This window comes from Enhydra lutris, unplaced genomic scaffold (genome assembly GCF_002288905.1).
Source record: "Enhydra lutris kenyoni isolate GAN:26980312 unplaced genomic scaffold, ASM228890v2 scaffoldscaffold9, whole genome shotgun sequence".
In the NCBI taxonomy this organism is placed as follows: Eukaryota; Metazoa; Chordata; class Mammalia; order Carnivora; family Mustelidae; genus Enhydra; species Enhydra lutris.
Window position 1 is genome coordinate 76,104,238 of NW_019154093.1, and position 19,508 is coordinate 76,123,745.

At 45.0% G+C, this 19,508-nt stretch overlaps 1 protein-coding gene across 1 annotated transcript in view; it reads left to right on the top strand.

The window, feature by feature from the left end:
* The first annotated feature begins 15,866 nt into the window (after positions 1-15,866).
* Positions 15,867-19,508, top strand: part of LOC111143061 (CTTNBP2 N-terminal-like protein) — a 48,736-nt gene continuing 45,094 nt past the window's right edge. The window contains exon 1 of the mRNA XM_022496502.1: positions 15,867-15,909. The gene's annotated coding sequence lies outside the window, so the exon portion shown is untranslated. The remainder of the gene's footprint in view (positions 15,910-19,508) is intronic.

The following is a 19,508-nucleotide window of genomic DNA, read 5'->3' on the forward strand; positions in this document are numbered from 1 at the left end:
TGGAGAAAACTGTATACTCCAGCACAAACTTGTCTTTTACAAATGTTCATCAAGGGCTATTACAAATCCACCTCATGCTCCCCAACCCCTCAGCAGATTGCCCTCCTCCTACTTCACTGAGAAAATCAAAGCCAAGAAATCCCTCCGCCTTTCATTCCCCACTTCTCTCATAAATATAGCCACAGGTTACCCACCATGAATCCCTCCTGTGGTATCCAGGCTCAAAGAATGTTTCTCTCCCTGTTCAGAATCAGCCTTTCCCCCAGGTTTGAATTCTTGTCTTCCATGTCTTCTCCATCTCTGACATTTCTATTCCCTTCTTTTATTGGTGTATCAGTCAGGGTCTACTCAGGAGACAGAAACCACACCCTAATGGAACAGGGAAATTTTAATACAATTATTAACTCTGCCGGGGATTACCTTCCAAAGGGAAAGAGAGAACTCTCTAAAAGACACACTCCCCTATATGGGGAGCAACTTCTACCTCTGGGATTGAGACCAAGTATCCGGAGAAGACATAAATCCAGACAAGGCCCCAACCCCCAGGGGCCTAACCTATGTTGCAAAGGGATGATGACAGGCTGACTGAGACAGTGTGCCAATAGATTTCAGCAAGAAGCCACCCTCTGGCTTCTTAAAGTAGCCATGTGCATGGAGGATCTGGGCTTCAGAACTTGCTGAGACTACAACACACAGCCCAGAAAGCTATCCAGGGTGCCCAAAGGACACACTTGGTGAGGTGCTTGCTGGGAAAGCACCTGTAAGGATCCCACACTCTGGTGTGCTGACAGCAGCTGTCCACAGGGAGGGGGCACCACACTTGCACCTAACTACCATATGCTCTGACATTCAGCCACAGGAACCTGCCAAGAGAAGCACGTGGAAACCAAGAAGGAAAGCTCTTTTCTCCCAGGGTCCCTTCAGCACCTTTTATCAACAAAGCTTAACATTGTGCCAGTTGGTGAAAGAGTAATGTGTACAGGGTTCAGCTCTCAGATCGTGGAGCAGGCAATACAGGGTATATTTGGAGTGGAGAAGCAATACAGTGGAAACTAACATATTGGTATCTTCCACTTTCTTTACCAGCCTCTTTCACTCAGCCTATAAACATGTGCAAGTATTATCAAGTAAACACACAAACACACACACACACACACACACACACACACACACCCAATCTCTCCAGGTTCTCTACTCCCCACTGGTTAGGACAATATCATTGTCCTTTCCTTCGAAGCCAAGCTTCTAGAAAATGGAGTCCTCACGAATTGTTTCCTTTCTTCTATTTTCTTGTCACCTCCATCTCTCTTTTAACCTGGCTCTAACTACCACTATTCAAAAAAATTTCTATAGCCAAATTCGTAAATGAAATTCAAAGAATAATTTCCATCCTTATCTTCTTTTATTTGACACTCGAGCACTTTACAGTGATAACGGCTCTCTCTTCCCTTGGATTCTGTGATGTTCCCTTGACAGGTTATGTTATTGGCTTAAAATTTTCTTCTTTTCCACACTTGCCATGGGTCACTGTAGGCAGAGTATACTTTCCTTCCCCAGTTTACTTGGGGCATGACTAATGAGACTTGACCTGGCCAATGACAGGTTAATGTGGACATTCCAAAAAGAGACTTTTTCACTGCCCTCTTATACTCCAGTCCTCAGCCATATAAAGTGGATGCCCACAGTTACTGCTTCTCTACCACCCTGAGCCCCAAAATAAAAAACACATAAAGCAGACTGGAATACAATCCACAACCTGGATCTGAGCTGTCAGAGCCTGGTCACAATACCATAAACATGCTATAAATATGTGTGTTGTAAGTCATTAAGATTGTAGGATTTGGCAGTGCAACAAAAGCTAATTAATCTTTACATACATAAAAGGAAAAAGAGAGAGAGAGAGAGAGAGAAACACAATTGTCAATATCAAGAATAATAGAAGAAACCACTACAAATTTTATTAATATTAAAAGGACAGGATTTAACTATCTTACAATTTTATTTGTCAATTACACTTCAATAAAGCAGGGGGAGGGAGAAAAATACATGAAGTGTACAAATTCCTTGAAAGACAAATTACCAAATCTGTCACAAGAGAAATAGAAAATCGGAATAGCCCTTTATCTATTGAATAAATTGCATTTTTTAATGTAAAAACTTTCCACAAGGAAAACTCCAGGCCCAACAGCTTCGCTGATGAATTCTACTTATCGCTGAGGGGAGAGATGATACCAATCACACTTGAATTCTTCAGAAAGTGAAATAGGAAAGAATTATTATCAACTCATTTTATGAAACCAGTATTACCCCCATATCAAAACCTGACAAACACACTACCAGGAAATAAAATTGGGCCAATATCTCTAATGAATGTTGATGCAAAATCCTCCATAAAATATTATTAAATAGAACACATAAATATAAAGAAAGGATTTTTAAAGGGATAATGCATCACGATCAAGTGGAATTTAGCTCAGGACTGCAAGATTGATTTAGAGATAATTGACCACTATAATTTACCACATTAAGAGCAAATAAAGGGGAAAAAATCATAATCTGAGCCAAAATCAAGAGTTGGACACTTAACTCACTGAGCCACCCAGGCACCCCTCAAATTTACATTTCCTGCACACTTTTCCCCAGAGCTCCAGACAAATTTATCCAAAGGCCTAATGAAAAACCTATATCCTCAAATCAGCATGTCCGAAGCCGAGATCAAGTATTGCATATAAATTCAAGCCTGCGTTTTCTACTGTACTCTTCGTATAAGCTGAGACACTGTGCCTAACAATTAGTAAGCACTGTATGTATATTTGTTGAATAAACAAAAGATGGAATCACTAGCAGCCAAAAACTCCTTCACATCTCTTTCCCTCTCTTATATTAATTAAACACAAAACCTGCCTATTTTGTCTAGCCCTCCCTCTCCCCACCCCCATCCCTTTGCTCGCAGACTGGCTATGTGACCCTGAGCGAATGAATGTAACCCCTCTCAGGGCCTCAGAGACATAAGATAAAAGACACGGGGTTGGGAATCAGATAGAAGCAGATTCAAATTCCTTCCTACGACCAATATATCTTTAGAATGCTATGTTGATTCTTTGAACCCCGCCTTCCTTTTCTATGAACCAGAAAGACCAATATCTCTATTCTTGGGTTATTCTGAGGATTAAATGAAATAGAAGGACACCATGGCCTGGCACCTAGGAAGTACCCCTAAATGTTGGTTCATTCTCTTATCCTTTCCTTCTCCCCCCATCACCTCTGCTCCCACCCCAGAAGGGTGGGGTGTGAGAATGCAGTTGGTACATGTCTCTGAATGGCACCTTCACAGACTGACAAGCTTCTGTACTTCAAGGTAAGGAACGCTGCTCTCCCCCATCCACTCCCCCACCCCAGGAGCACTGTGGTCACCCCCAGAACCTCCCGCCATTGGTATCCTCGTCAGATGCAGCCAACTCCAGAGACACTATGATCCGATGGTGCATCTGTCTGGGAAACCAGAAAAAGGAAAACTGTGTTTGGAAAGTATATTTTCCCCTCCCCAGGTAAGCCAGAGAAATAATGGAATTCAAATTGGTATGACCATGAGCTAAAACTCCTGCTCACCAGGTATTTATCCCAGCTCATAAAAACAACTACTCTAAGGTAATGAAAAAACACTCCCTGTTGGGGAAGCAAATGGAACCACATGTGTCTGAAACAGTTTGAGAGCTAACAGCAAATTCCATGAGCCGACAGCAGCTGCATGTCAAGGAGGAGATGGGCACAGGCAGTGCTCACAGATACTTTCCACTGACCAGGCTCCAGGAAGGCTGGACCCCTTGAAATCCCACCACCTATAAGGAAACCACATGCACCTTCCATCTGTCAAGCCCCCCGCTTCAGGGGGATGTGGAAAGTCTTCCCTTTTTTCCTATATCCACAGCTGGAGAATTCAACCTCATTTCTGTCTCTTTGCTGCTGCCCTACCAACTCTGTCCCTTATGACACTGCCTCCTCTGTGCTTCCTTTTTCTCTGTTGTCCCCAAACATAAGTGCATAATCTTTTATGGTTGGAAGCATTTATTATTAATGACTAGAAAAAATGAACAAGAAGGAGGCACCTGGGTGGCTCAGCCGGTTAAGCAACTGACCTGATTTTGGCTCAGGTCATTATCTCGGGATCAAGCCCTGCATCCGGCTCCACACTGGGCGTGGAGCTCACTTAAGATTCTCTCTCTCCCTCCGTCTCCCTTTGCCCCTCCACTCCCGAAAAAATGAACAGGAGTAACAAAATCAACAAAAATGAAAACATTATTTATTTACTTAATGAGCTCTTACATGTAGGGTAATCAAATGTTTCTGTTTGCCCAGGACAGGCCGAGTTTACAACTGTTGTCTTGACATAATTTTTTTAAGAGAGAGAGAGAGAGAGCAAGGGAAGGGCAGAGGGAAAGAGAGAATCTTGAGCAGACTCCATGCTGTACGCACGTGGAGCGAGACACAGGGCTCGATCTTATGACCCAGAGATCACAACCTGAGCTGAAATCAAGAGTCAGACACTTAACCAACTGAACCACCTAGGCGTGGTTATTATTCATTTTTGGTAATAGAGTATTATTATTCATGTTTGGTAATAGAGTAAAACAAGTTGTTGTGCTTATATGGCACTTACTCACCTGCTTCATGCCAGGCATGTGAACATTAACTTACTTAACCTTCAAGCAATCCTGTGAGGCAAGAAACAGTTTTAAAATACTGTAATGAAACCAGGGCATAGAGCAGTTAAGTAGCTTGTCCAAGGTCACACAGATAGCCATTATCTGAGTCAGGATTTGAACTGAGGCAGTCTCTAATGTCACTGTCCTTAATCACTAGTGTAGCTATGACAAAGATTTAGGAAATCACTTGTTCTTTCATTTAGCAAATATTTATGCCTACTGTGTGCAGACACTATGCTATAGACTAGACAACTATGAATCAGGCAAAGCCCCTACCCTCAAGGAGCTTTTGTCTGGGGGAGACACAGATACAAGTAAAAAGACCAGAATGAGAAAGAGAGGCAGGAGACCAAGCAAAAGATCAGGGCACCATCACAGACACCAAGAGAAGGAGGAGGAAAAGGAGAAGAGCGTCCAAAGCCTCAGGGAGCACAAGTTAGGGCCCAGATATCCGCATGGTTTATCAACAAGATGGTCACAGGAAACCTTAGGAGAACAGTTGCACAGTGCAGGCAGGGAGGGATAAAGCTAAAAGGAGACACATAGAGGGAGGATGGGGGATGGGGAGAAGAAAGTGATCTCCAAAAGCTTGGAACTAAGGGAAGGAAGAAAATGGAAGGAGGTGGAATTGGCATCAGGTTCTGGAACAGACTTCTAGCTCCCTGCTTTCTTGCGTGTCCTTTCCCTCCCTGCTACCCCTGCCCCGAGTTCTACTAATAAACACTACAGGAAAACAGATGGCAGTAAGAGAAATAGGAAGTCTTACTGAGTTCGTATCGTCATTTTCCTGTTTTATAGCACTAAGCACCTAGCAAAGGCCCTCATGAATTTTATTCTCCACAGGACATCTTTTGCTAGGCTAGCTGCCATCAGGGCAGAAGAGGACTAGCATCATCTCCATGAACTCCCATCCAAGAGACCATTCGTCTTAAGAGGATTACTGGTACTCCTGGGAACCACCCAAACAGATCAGGACATGGGTCAATTCCAAGATCATTTGTCTGAGTTCACCAGGTCCCAGGCACTGTTCTAGACATTGAGAAGTAAATCATTAGAAAGGGAGCTTTCAAAAGGGTCATCTAAACTCTCTGAACTTCTCTGGTACCTCCAAGGGTATAACCCAGGGTTTCTTGCTAGGAAGGTTTACAGTAGGCTGAAGTAGGCCACAGAAGGTTGTATCTCCCCCAACAATCGTGTTCACGATTATCACCATAGCTGGAGACGAGGGAAAATGATTCATAGAGCACTTTTTTTATAGTGCACTTTCTTGTATGCATTCCTTCCTTCCTTCCTTCCTTCCTTCCTTCAATAACAAACACAATGGAATACCTACTATGTGCTAGGTACTGCGTTAAAGTGCTAGAGATAAGAATCATGAGCAAAACAGACATGGTCTCCCTGTCCTCAAGGAGCATACAAAAGGGTTATGGAAAGCCACATTAATCATCATAATTGCACAAATACATACTTACAAATTGTGACCCTTGCTATGAAGGCAATATACTAGAACCTACACCAACTGGGTTGAAGAAAGTCTCCTGAGAAAGTGCCATTGAGGTGAGATCTGAAGGATGTATGGGTTTTAGAGAGAGAGGAGAAAGAGCAGCCCAAGGAAACAGAATATGAGTGAAGACCCCGAGGAACAGAGTCTTAAAGCCCGCCGGCGTTAAAGAAAAAAATTATCCCAGCACTTGTCGCAACAGTAAGGCAGACTTTATTTAGAACTATTGCCAACAGGTGTCACAGCTGTGGCCAAAGGGGCGAAAGATCAGGTTCAACTCCAAATCCAAAAGGACAAATGGGGAACCAACAAGGAGAGTGAGGGGTCCGCACAAGTTAAATGTCTAAGAGGTCCCATCAAGGGTAGGGGGATTCTTGCTAAACCGGCTTAACAGGATTCTTGCTGAAGGTTAAGGACCTTTACGTCAAAGAAGGGGGATGGAGAACTTGATCAGATATCATGCGTGATACCCTCCTCAGCGGGGTTATCTCTAAAGCTGGCCACACAGGCCCAGAAAGGCGGGGGAGGGCTCGAGATGGCGCAGGGGAGCCTGACTAAAGTTTGTCTTTGTCACTAGATGTCTGGGGCAGAGTGGCACCAGATGATTCTGGAGAGATACACAGGAACCAAATAAGGAGGGCTTTGTGAATCTGGTTGTCCTAAGAGCTCTGAAAAGTTTTGATTGGGAAGGAGGGGTGTGACACAATCAGGCTGTGTCTTCTTCGAGTTGGCTCAGCCCATTACAGAGAAGGGACTGGAGGGGCCAGACGCCTCAGAAGACAAAGCTATGGTCACGGAGAGAGAAGACAAAGGACAGACCAAGATGGAGGTGAAGGTAGAAACAGACATAGAAGGATCTGAGACATTCAGCAGGTAAAACGGACAAGACTCGGTGACAGACTGGTGGCAGAGAGAAAAAGGTATAAGTAAATCTCCTGGGGTCTCATTTCATCTTCACTACAATCCTATAGTAAACACAGTATTATTTTCTCAACTTTATGGATGGGGGATTTGGAAACTCACGGTAGATAAGTGACTTGCTTGGGTCCCACAGCGAGTAGGTGGGGCCATAAAGTCACTCTCTTTCCACTGCGCTCACCCTGGGGTCAGGCAGCTCTTCCTGACAGAGTCCACTCCCCTTCTTGTGCCTCTGAAGCTATGGCTCTTCAGTACCCCTGGCCCTGTCATTCACCAACATTCCCGGCTCGTCAATGCCGAGGGAAAATAAATAAAAATACAATCACGGAGGCTGGCTGCAGTTTGAGTCAGTTGACCTCCACCAGAGAGTACAAATTGATTCCTTTGCTGAGGAGAGTGACTTCCTGGGTTTCTCTGGCAATGAAAGTGAGGGTCCCCTGGGTAGAACTGAGATGAGAAAAGTTTGAGCCACAAGGAATTAAATTGCTCTGCCTAGCAAAGCTAAAGACACTTTGGACCAAACCACCCCTGCGGCCTTAGTGCCCAGCACACAGGCACTCAACATATTTTTGTTGAAACTCTGGAAGCGGGGTCCAGCGATCCCTGATTTAACAATCTGGTTTCCAGATGATTCTGATATACCCTCAAATCTGAGAACCTCCAATCTTTTTTTTTTTACTTTTTTTTTAAAGATTTTATTTATTTATTTGACAGAGAGATCACAAGTAGGCAGAGAGACAGGCAGAGAGAAGGGGGTGGGGGGAAGCAGGCTCCCTGCTGAGCAGAGAGCCCGATGCGGGGGCTCGATCCCAGGACTCTGAGACTATGACCTGAGCCGAAGGCAGAGGCTTTAACCCACTAAGCCACCCAGGCGCCCCTTTTTTTAAACTTTTTTAAAAGAAGATTTTGTTTATTTATTCGTCAGAGAGCAGGAGCGCACACAAGCAGGGGGAGTAGCAGGCAGAGGGTGAAGCAGGCTCCTTGCTGAGCAGGGACCCCGATGCAGGGCTCGATCCCAGGACCCTGAGATCATGACCCGAGCTGAAGGTAGTCACTTAATGGATCAAAACAGTCACTTAATGCCTGGAGCCACCCAGGCATTCCTAAGAACCTTCAATCTTTAAAAGCTTTTTCTTTTCTTTTCTTTTCTTTTAAGATTTTATTTATTTATTTGACAGAGGGATAGAGAGAGAGCGCAAGCGGGTGGGGAGGGAGGCACAGGCAGAGGGAGAGGGAGAAGCAGGCTCTCCAACAAGCAGGGAGCCCAATATGGGGCTCACTCCCAGGGCCCGGGGACCACGACCTGAGCCAAAGGCAGATGCCCAACCAACTGAGCCACACAGGTGCCCCCAATCTTTGAAAGCTTTTTATAACACTGTCCATATAATCCTCAGACCCCAAATCCTCAACGAAAAGCTGCTGCACACAAGAATCTTCCTTCAGTAGTGCTTCAGACAACAAAGGACAAAGACCAACCATCCCAGAGTTTCTGACAATGACCAGTAGGCAAGGAAAGACGAGGTCAAGAGTTGGGCAAGGTTATAGAAGCAGGCTGCAGCTCAAATTGACCTGAGAGCAAACATGAGAACCACCCCCAAATGTGGTGTAAACACTCATTGTTTGCTTCCCAAACATCCATCCCGATTTTTCTCTGCTAATGGAATGAATGAATGAATGAATTTTCATTTGAGGTTTTAGCTTTTCCCCACACTTAATCCATAGCTCCAGATAGAGCACATGACCCAGATCTAGCCAATCAAAACAACTCTTCCCCCTGATCACAATGAATGATTGAAGGATGAACATAAAGTCCAAGAGGAGCCCAGAGAACAGAGTGGGATTTTTCTCAGACTACTGGGAAAGAAAGAGGAGAATATGACCAGATACGAAGCCTGAGTGACTCTGCTTACTGCCAACTGAGGAAGAAAGCATGTCTGAAAACAGAACCAACACAGAAGTAGAGTTAAGAGTTACAGAGAGAGAAACCTGGTCCTACTAACATTTTTTTGAGAAGCTGGATCAAGCCTTATCTGAAGACAGCCTTATCCTGGACTTCTTCAGCGCATGAGCTAATGAAGACCAGTTTTGCTTTGGCCAGTTTAGTTGGAGTCTTCTGTCCCTTACATAGGGAGGAATCCTGACTATGATGTAAAACAGTGGATCGAATGATGTTATTTGGAAAGTGTGGTTACAGAAAGAAAGACAACTAGGTTCAACCACAAGTCCACCTCCCCTCAGGACTATGAGCACCTGAGGTCAGACCTATGTGTTATTTCTAGTGGTAAGGATAATCGCCATGCAATGGTCCCTTTAGGAAGAAAAGGAGCACAAAAAGAAAGCAAGGTGGCAGAAAGAAAAGGTGAGGAGAAATGTACAGATCCCTTCCAACTTGCATCCCCTGGTCACTCTGTTAAAGGCTGACCACACCCTGCAGGGGCCCAGCAAGGGCCGTGAAACAGGAAATGAGGGCATAGAAGCTTCTAGCATCAGCCTATTCCAAAGGGCCACTTACCAGGAAATTGCCTAGAAATGATGATACAGTCATAACTGGGTCATTATTTTCCCTAGAAATATTTCTCCCTTTTGTGAGCAACAAGGACCCATTCAACCAACTGTGTGGTACCTCAGTTGAAAAAACAGACCAGGGGAAGTGTGTAATTGGCTCTTCTCAGATCGAAACTGTAGGGCAGCTTGGCTGAGCCGAAGTTCTGTCTCTGACTATAGCACAGAAATTACTTTTTGCTTAATGTCAGCCCATGTATAGGTTGACATGGGAGGAAGTGGGGATAGAGGAAAAGAGAAAGAGAACAAGCCTTCCGGTCAGTTTCAGCCCTTCTGGCAAGTCTACTCAGCCCAGGAGGGGGCTCTGGCTCCAGACTTTGGGGAGAGAAGTCACCCGGGACAGAGGAGGAACAGGAAGAGAGACTGAAAGGGGAGAGGCTGGAAGAGAGGGAAAGAGTTAACCTTTAATGAACTAAGTCAATTTATCAATTAAAAAAAAATGGTTAACTGAAATCTTTTCCCATCTGTTTGCCTCTGTGAAATTTATATTTGGAAATAACAAACATAACATCAACTAGTTTATCAAGTCGTTATCTGATATCTGTCTCTCCATAATAATTTAATAATTTCAGAGATTAGAATGAAAAGGGAAACTTGGGACTCATTCAAAGGGGCATGGAGTTTTCTTCCAGAGACCTATGACTAATCTGTTGTTTGGTTATGAGGGGGTGAGTTAAAAATGACCCCAGTCCTCGGGAACTTGCCTGGGTTATTTGGGAACTTCGTGGCTTGTCTCATCTACTTCCAGGAATTTTGTATCTGGGCTAGGGCCGCCAGGCAGCCCCAGTAATGAAAAGAACAGTGAGTCACAGAGGCCTGGGCTCCGTCCCACTCTGTCCACCTGCAGGCTCCACGGGACAGTGATGCAGGGGAAACTGTGGGATTGAGGTCAAGAGGACCTCACTCTTTGACCTCGGTCAAGCTTCTCAGCTATCTACTTCTTACACTCCCTAAATCTCAGTGACCTCCTGAGTAAAAACGAGATTACAGTAACCATCTTAAAGGTTTGTGGTGAGAATTAAAAGAAATAATGTGCCCGCTGTGAAGTAGGCACTGAACAAGTTGGCTGATGATGTTAGAGGTTCTAACCTCTCTGCACTAGCTTTGTTATCTGAAAAACCAGAATAGTAATCACCTCTTAGGCTGATCACAAGGATTATATATGTAAAGGATCGCATGTGTGAAGATCACAAGGATTATACATGTAGAGATTACACAGGATTGTACAGGTAATATAGGTAAAGCACCTCGGCACAATGCCTGATGCAGGGAAATTTCATGTCTTTCCCTTTCCTCCCCAACCTTCCCCTAGCCGGTCCAGGATAAGAGTGTTGCCGCTCCCTCATGGCCAAGCTGGCCCCAATATTTAGCGAGAAGCCAGAAGAATCTGTCCCTGAAGGTGGTCCTTGGAGCCCCTTACCTGCTGAGCGCTGGCCTACATCCATAAAAGGAAAAACGGCCAGGTGAGAAGCCTTCCTTGAGCGCATGGGGATGGCCAGGAGGGAAGGGAACGGCTGCAGGACGCATCGCTGGGCACTAGGGGGAGCAATAAGCTCGGGAACACAGTGAGGACGACGCCCAAAATCTCTCCACTCCCTCTGTGCCCTAGTCGCCCAGTTGGGCCTATCCAAGCCGGAAGAGAACGCTTAGGGATTACTGGGAAGGGCCTTTGTGGGGATAAATGACGGGAGAAAATGCAGGGATCTGTAGAGAGGGCGCACCTTACCTCCTGCGTCAGCTTGATACCAGCCTAGAAAGCTCTCCTCGGCTTCTAGACTTCTACCTTTGGGTCTTCTGGGGAAGGAATTCCATGTCGGTAAAGGAAAACCTGAAGTAGGGAAGACTGGCCACTTTTCCCAGTCACTCCAACTTCTACATTTAGCCCCCTAGCATCTCAGCAGTCCCAGTGGCTCACAGCTAGAAGAAGTCTTATAGAGAGCCCCAGAAATTGAACCCCCCAGATGTTAGCTGAAGGACTGGAGCCCAGAAAAGAGAATGAGCTTGAGCAAGATCTCCCAGACAGTTTATAATAATCCCTCAGAGGTCACCAAATACTTTCATGTCTATCATCTGTCTTGGATAGTCACCACCACCAGATTTTGGGGTCAGGAACTATTCCATTTTACAAACAGGGAAACTGAGGTTCAGGTAAGTACCCATAACTCTCCTCTTCCCTACTAAATTTCCATGGCCACCCACCATCCCCTCCTTTCTTGCTTTCCCTTGTTTTAAATAGGTCTGAACTATACTCATAACCTCAGGAAGATTGCTACACAGCTCCAAGTAGTCCATACATCTTGTGGCATTCCCCAAACTCTCAACCTATCCAGCATGATAGAGAGATGATAGAGCAAAGTAATTAGGAAGGTACTCTTTGGGATCAGATCTGAGTAAATATTCATTTACTTCTCTTACGAATTCCATGACCATGAACTTCTCTGTGCCTCAGCTTCTTCATCTGTAAAATGGGAATATTCATCCCTATCTCTTGGAATTCTTTTATAGGTTAAATAAGATGAACCGTAAGGCAATTTCACAATGCCTGGCATATACATAAAGACTTGAGAAATGTTTCTGGTATATACAATTTATCATATAGTCATAGAACTGAAATGACCTTTAAGAATCAGTTCCTTAGGGACGCCTGGGTGGCTCAGTTGGTTAAGCGGCTGCTTTCGGCTCAGGTCATGATCCTGGCATCCTGGGATCGAGTCCCACATCAGGCTCCTTGCTCAGCAGGGAGTCTGCTTCTCCCTCTGTCTCTGCCTGCCACTCTTAGTCTGCCTGTGCTCACTCTCTCTGACGAATAAATAAAATCTTAAAAAAAAAAAAAAAAAGAATCAGTTCCTTAGTTTCATGCCATTTACCAATGAACTTAAATGGAGTTAAGTGAGGAATGTTACTTTGTGAAGTAGGTTAGCATACTGGTTTGAATGGTTTTCTGTCCTTCCCAAAATTCACGTCCACCTGGAACCTCAGAACGTGAACTTGTTTGGAAACAAACACCTTTATAGATGTAAGGAGTTAAGACAAGGTGGTACTAGATTAGGGTGAGCTCTAATCCAATGGGACTGTTATCCTTATACATCCTTATAAGGAGAAAAGAGGAGGTACGGAGACAAAAGACACCCAGGAAAGGCCACATGAACACAGGCAGAGCCTGGAATGATTTAGCTACCAGCCAAGGAAAGCCAAGGATGGTCTAAGCCACCAGAAGCGAGAAGAGAAGCAAGGAATGGATCCTTGCTCAGGGCTCCCTCCCTCAAGGAGCCAACCTGCCAACACCTGGATTTCAGACTTCTAGGCTTCAGACTGAAAGTGAGTAAGTTTCTGTTGTTTTAAGCCATCCAGTTTGTGCTAATTTCCAGCAGCCCTGGGAAACTCATATGGTTTGGGGAGAGGGAGAACTCCAACAGAACTCTTTTTTTTTTCCCCCCACTTCTAGTCTACTCCATCATTAACTCCCCAGACCAGCAAATAAACATTTGTGGAACACCTACCTAGGAAGTTTACCTATTTGGAGAAAAATCGACACAAGCTATAATTGTCAGCACTTCTTACGAAGTTGTTGCCTGAAACACAGTAGTTGTCTGAAACACAACATTTACTGGCAAGTTGATAAAGCTATAGATATACAAATGTAATACAAACTTAAGATATTATTATGAACCCACTCTCTACCTCTGCATACACCTTTGTACCAGACTCTAAATTTATTTACATGCTTTTCATATCGAAGAATCATAAAACTTCAGAACCGTCTCACACTGCAGCCTAAAGGTCACCATGGGCTTTACAAAGCCTGCCTGTTCACTACCTCCAGAGGTGATGAATTAAAAGGAAAGCAATCTGAACACCCTTAGGACTCTGATTCCTCCCAGACAGGGATGATGTCATTCTTGGAGATCCTCCCACACTCACTCAGGAATGGGCAGAGGGAGCCAGGAAGTCAGGAGAGCTGCTGATTACCATCAAGGAAGTAAACCAGGCTGGGAGGCGAATGGGTGGTGGTGGGTCAGCAGCTACAAAGGAAAGGAGGGGAAGGAGGGAGGAGCTGATTCACTAGAACAACTCTTAGGGTGACTCAGAAGCTAGAAGAAAATAGCCTGTTCTCCCACATCTGCCTCATTGTCGGGCAATGAGGCACTTCCCTCATTGCAAATGCAGAGGCAGGGCGAAAGGGAGGAGGAAATGGGATTTTTCACATTTGTGGACCTATTCCAGCACCCCCCACTCTATGTTTTTAACCATTTCAGACATTCTGTTTCAAGTCAGGTCAGTGTTCACTGAACACCTACTATGTGCCTGGCCTTCATCGTGCCTTTCGGATTGTCTGCTCTCCTGAACACAGGGCATGATCCCTTTTGGTTCTGAATTTCCTATGTCATTACTTCAAAAGCACTTGGCCAGCTGCTGAGCTTCTCAGTACAGTCTTGCTGTCCTTAAATAGGGATGACTCTCTCAAGCCTCGCAGGCAGGCATGGAGCCTTTTTCTGGCTCTGATTCTGGTTTTGTATATACTCTCCCAGGCCCATTCTGTGGACCCGTCCTCCTCGTGAGAGTCCGTGTGCGGTAAGCAGAATATGGCACAGGTTTAGTCATACAACCTCGTTGGAAGTTCTTTCTTTACTATTTACTAGTTCTATGCCCTTAGTTATTTGAGTTCTTTTCATTGCTATCTTCTCATCTGTAAAATGGGCAGGATGATGTCTATCTTACAAGTTAGGACAGATTTATCATATAATAGCGGAGATTAAGTAAGATAGCATATGAAAGTGCCTGTTACAGTGATGACATATCTTCCTAGATCAATACTATGCCCCTAGTACTATCTTGCTCAATAATAATTCTTATGATTAAGAATAATATATTAAAAACAATACATTACTTAGCCATTATAAATTTTAATTGTATCATAAGTATTTATTATATTGTATTTTAAAATAATGTGGTTATTATTTATTATTTTTTATTTATTTATTTACAGACAGAGATCACAAGTAGGCAGAGAGGCAGGCAGAGAGAGAGAGGGAGAAGCAGGCTCCCCACTGAGCAGAGAGCCGGATATGGGGCTGGATCCCAGGACCCTGAGATCATTACCTGAGCCAAAGGCAGAGGCTTTAACCCACTGAGGCACCCAGGCGCCCCGGTTATTACTATTTTAACCAGCTAAATAGATCTGGTGACCTGGAGAGCAGTCTATGGGAAAGGAACCCAGAAATCTTAACCTCTGATAGGGATGCATCCCTATCCCGGGATAGGGATGGTCCTGGAAGGCTTGCTGCTAACAGCAAGATCTGCATTCCTGTGTTCACAAGAAGGGACAGACATTTCTTGCATCTTCTACATTGCCCTTTGTTCCAGCTTCACTGCAAACGCCATTGCCCCACAATATAATAGGGCCAAGAACACAAAAATATCCCCTCATCAGACACGCATATTGACAGACTAATTTGCAATCACTCGACTTTTGCCTGAAAGGCAGGTGGGACTGGGTTTTGCCCTCCCTGGTGCTACCCTAGTGGCCCCGCGCCAGGAGCTCCAGTGCTAGTACATCCCTTCCAAATGTAATGGGAAAAGAGAAGGCCGGGTTGGGGCGGGGAGGTGGGGGTGTCTCCGGGTTTATCATCTTTACGTTCTTGCTTCTAGCACCACACCCACAAGCTGGTCCAAGAGAAAGAGACAGCAGGAAAGACACGTTACCAGGTTTGTGACAACTAATTCTAAAGCAGACGCCAAAGGGCATTTCATTTATTAACATTTTGGATAGAATGAAACGTTAATGTGCCCAATCAACCTGAGCTCCCAAAGTCCGCCATTCCTAAGCCTCCCAGACTAGGAGGGTAAAGCACTCGGCACCGTGCTGCCCAGAAACCGCATACAAGGTGGAAAGTTGCAGAAGCCGAGCCGGGAGGGGAGCAAGCCCATCCCGGAGCCCCGGCCGGAGGAGCTCGCTTCCTCCAGGAAGTGACGCGGGCTCAATCCCAGCCCGGCTCTCCCCAAACAAAAGGGATCTTGGGGCCCCGGGAGGAGCCTAAATGACTTTGGAGAAGCCCCTCCTCCAGCCGGCGCGGATTGGTGCCGGTGCTGAGGAAGCGAGGTGGCGATTGGCCCTGGTGAATGCCATTGCGCCCGTCTCGCGGTTGAGGGGCGGGGCCTCAGGAGGCTTGGATGGGAGCGGGCGGCGGAGGCGGCGGGGAGCAGAGTCCGGAGCGCCGGGAAAAGGTAGGAGCCGCCAGGGCTGGGGCTTGGCGGTGGCTGGGGGGCCGGGTTCTCGAGAGAAAAGCAAGAGTAGGACCACCGGTGTCCTCCCCCGCCGTCCCAACTGCCACTTGCGCCCATCCCCTGAGGGGGCGGGGCCGTCTCCTCCGCCTCCCGGTATTCCCCGAGGAGGCGGCTCCTCATCCTCCGAAGGTCCTCGCAACTACTTATTGTCCCCCGTCAATCCCAGCTCCGTATAAGAGGCTTCCCTCCTGACACCCCTCGTTTAAGGGTCCCGCTCGCCCGGCGCCTCAACCTTGGGGAGAGCGCACAGGTTCCCATTCTCTAGGCTGCCGCCCCCACCCCCATACGGTACCCCCGGGAACCCAGACATCCCTCCCTACACTTGTCTCTGCTCGCCAGAGTGGGACCAGAGCTAGTTTCACCCGTAGGATAAAAATCAGTATTTTCCCAAAAAGATGGGTGAGGCAGAAATCAAGACCCTATCTAGACAGCCAGCTCCACAGAAGAAGCGGCCTTCCCCCACTTCAGTTCTTCCCATCCCCCACGCTCTGATACTCAGGCTTCCTCTTGAAGCCCCTCGGATCCTCTCTTCCCTTGGGCGGGGGAGGGGTAAGGTGGCGCGGGCCCAGAGCTCACCTGCTTCGGGACTGTTTTAGACTCTGGAGGAACGAGAAATACTAACTCCCCGCTCCCCCTTCACCCTTTGTGCCGTCCCTCCAATCTCTGCTCCTTGAGGGAGAACCCAACTTCTAAGGCTTTTTCAGGTTTGAGTCGCGTTTCATTTTGCCTTTCTACCCTATTTCTGCCTTGGGAACTTGATGAAAAACCATCCCTTTCTGTTTCACAGATAGGTGGGTGTGTTGGTTATCTGCAGAGTTGGCCTTACGTGGGTAGAATGCAGTGTATATTGTTGGACTGCTAGTGAATAATAGCACGTTTTCAAATAAAACAGTGTAGATAAGTATACAAAGAGCATTAGATTAGGACTGAGTATCTCCCAGTCTAGGGTGGGCTGGTCCGTTGCTCAGGGAGACTGCAGTTAACCTTGAAGGTATAGTTCTGTTGAAACAAAAGGCAGGAAGCGTTTGAAGAAAATTCAGGTTCAGCCATCTAGGTTTATCATTAATCCCCTCTGTGGCCTTTAGTTACTCTGTAGCCCCTTTTTTATGGCGGTTTTTTCCTTCCAGAGGAAACTGAAACACACATGATATTATTGACTGGTTTTGTAACAGAGGTATCACCTGCCAAAATTTAAGGGATGAGAAGTAAGAGCCAGGTTTAAATCTCAGAGATAAGGATAAATAAAAAGCAAGGTCAGCTCCAGCTATTCATGGACCTGTAACCACCAAGAAGTGTCTCTGTATTGTGCTCATAAAGGCTTTGTCAAGTTGACCTTCATTTCAGCAGGTGCAAAATACTGATGATTTTGGCCTATTGTTAATGATATTGAATCCCCAGTAATCATCTATCGGTAGCACTTCCATGTATTAAAATTTGCCATATTTTTTAACATCGTTTCTTTTGCTTTCAAGTTTATCTTACTACTGTTATCTGTAGCCAGGCTTATAGCCGTGAAATGCAAAGAGTTGAAATCATGGTGGGCAGTTATAATGGCTGTCTCTTACCTTCCTGATTAGACTTTCTGAAGGTAGACTTCCTGAAGTTTATTATTTTTGAATAGTTAGCTTTGAAGTTTTCAGAGCCACCCTTAGTGCTCACAGATCTGTTCAGTGATTGTTTCCAGACCTCCAATAAAAAAGCACAAAGAAAGAACCGTGTGGTAGGTCTCCCCAGCAAACAAAACTTACTGTGATAGGAGAGGGTAAGACATGGGGCCCCCGGCAAAAGCAGCAGAAAGAAACTAAAAGCAGAACAGGAAATCCCAAAAAGATATATCTTATTACATGAGCAGAGAACAGAAAATAAACTGAGGTAAGAGACTAAGAACCAAAGCAGTGATGATTGCCAGAGCCTTAATGAGCAGAGACGAAAAAGCAAATAATGCTCTTTGATTATTTGGCACAACAAGCAGGACCTGTCTGATACACGTTTGGGTCTTGGAAATCTTTGCTCTGACTTTTTCAACAACTGTTTGGTCATACTAGATGAGGAAAAGCATTGTATGCAGAGGATTTTATGTATATATCTACTCTATGTGACTTAATTATAAAATCGTTGAGAGCAGGTAGTAGTAATTCTTTTTTTTTTTTTTTTAGATTTTTATTTATTTATTTGACAGATAGAGATCGCAAGTAGGCAGAGAGGCAGGCAGAGAGGGAGAAGCAGGCTCCCCGCTGAGCAGAGAGCCCGATGTGGGGCTCTATCCCAGAACCCTGGGATCATGACCTGAGCCGAAGGCAGAGGCTTTAACCCACTCAGCCACCCAGGTGCCCCAGTAGTCATTCTTTTTTAATCATTGTGTGTTTCCCAGTCCCTGGGACAGGTGTTTGTTGAACTTTGTTTGAAGCTGTCACCTTAGGGTAGACTAGAAAGATAAATTGCTGATAGGATATGACACAACTTAGTATAATCCGTTTCTTTTTGCTGTGATTTTACATTATTTTCCCTACCTGATGTCTTAGGAAACTCCAGTATCTTAAGTGACTCTAAAATATTGAATTTCCTATAAGAAAATATCTGTTGTTTATATATATATAATTTTGCTGTAATGAAATCTGAAACAGACTTACTAATGTAATCACTGCTAGTCATTTTGGAATTTTATTTCTCTGAGACTTTGACCTGAGTGGAATGAGGTGAATTTAGGAGAGCACACTAGGAACTGATCGCTGGTTTTTAAGAATGGTTTCCGAGTGTTTGATTTAGACAAGTTACGCATCTACTTTGGGATTTTTTTCAAGTGGATTTTTAGTCAATTTTGTGCTTTTCTGAACTAGCACTAAATACATGAACAGGGACACAAATAGAATTGGGTCCCTGAATGGAATCATGTGGACTGATACGGTGGGCCCAGTGCACTCGGGTCTATAATGGATGTGTCTTGGCAGAATCAGGTTTGCAATGCTACCAGTTTATTTGCAGAACAGGATTGGAATTCTTGGCTTTTTTGAGTGTAGGAGACCCATGTTTCAAGGGGTTGCCATTGAACTGGCATCTGGTGTCATGATATGAGAAGCAGAGATTTATTTCTAGAGGAAATATGTCCAGTCTCTGGTGGTTGACCCCAGGAATGACTTGTCAGCTGTTTCTGAAGGCCCATTTTTTCTTATTTCCTACATGTTTGCTGCTAATAACTAAAAATCACATCTTGTAAGTTGCAGTTCAAAGCATTTCAATGACAAAATGGCTTATTTGTTTTGAAGCTATAGAGTGTGGGAATTGACAGCAGAAACTCTAAAGGCAAACCTGGGTTCAAATCCCAGCTCTGCTGCTCTTTTTTACAAAGTGTGCCCCAGGCAAGGGCAGTTTTCTATCTCACCACATCCCATTTTCCTCAGCTGTGACATAGAAGTAATTTTTAGAGTTTTTTTTTTTTTTTTTTAAGGTTTACATGAACTAATGTATACATAATCACAGAGCGAGGTTCCTGGCATGTAGGAAGCATACAGTATTGGTAGGTATTATTGCTGTCCTTACTA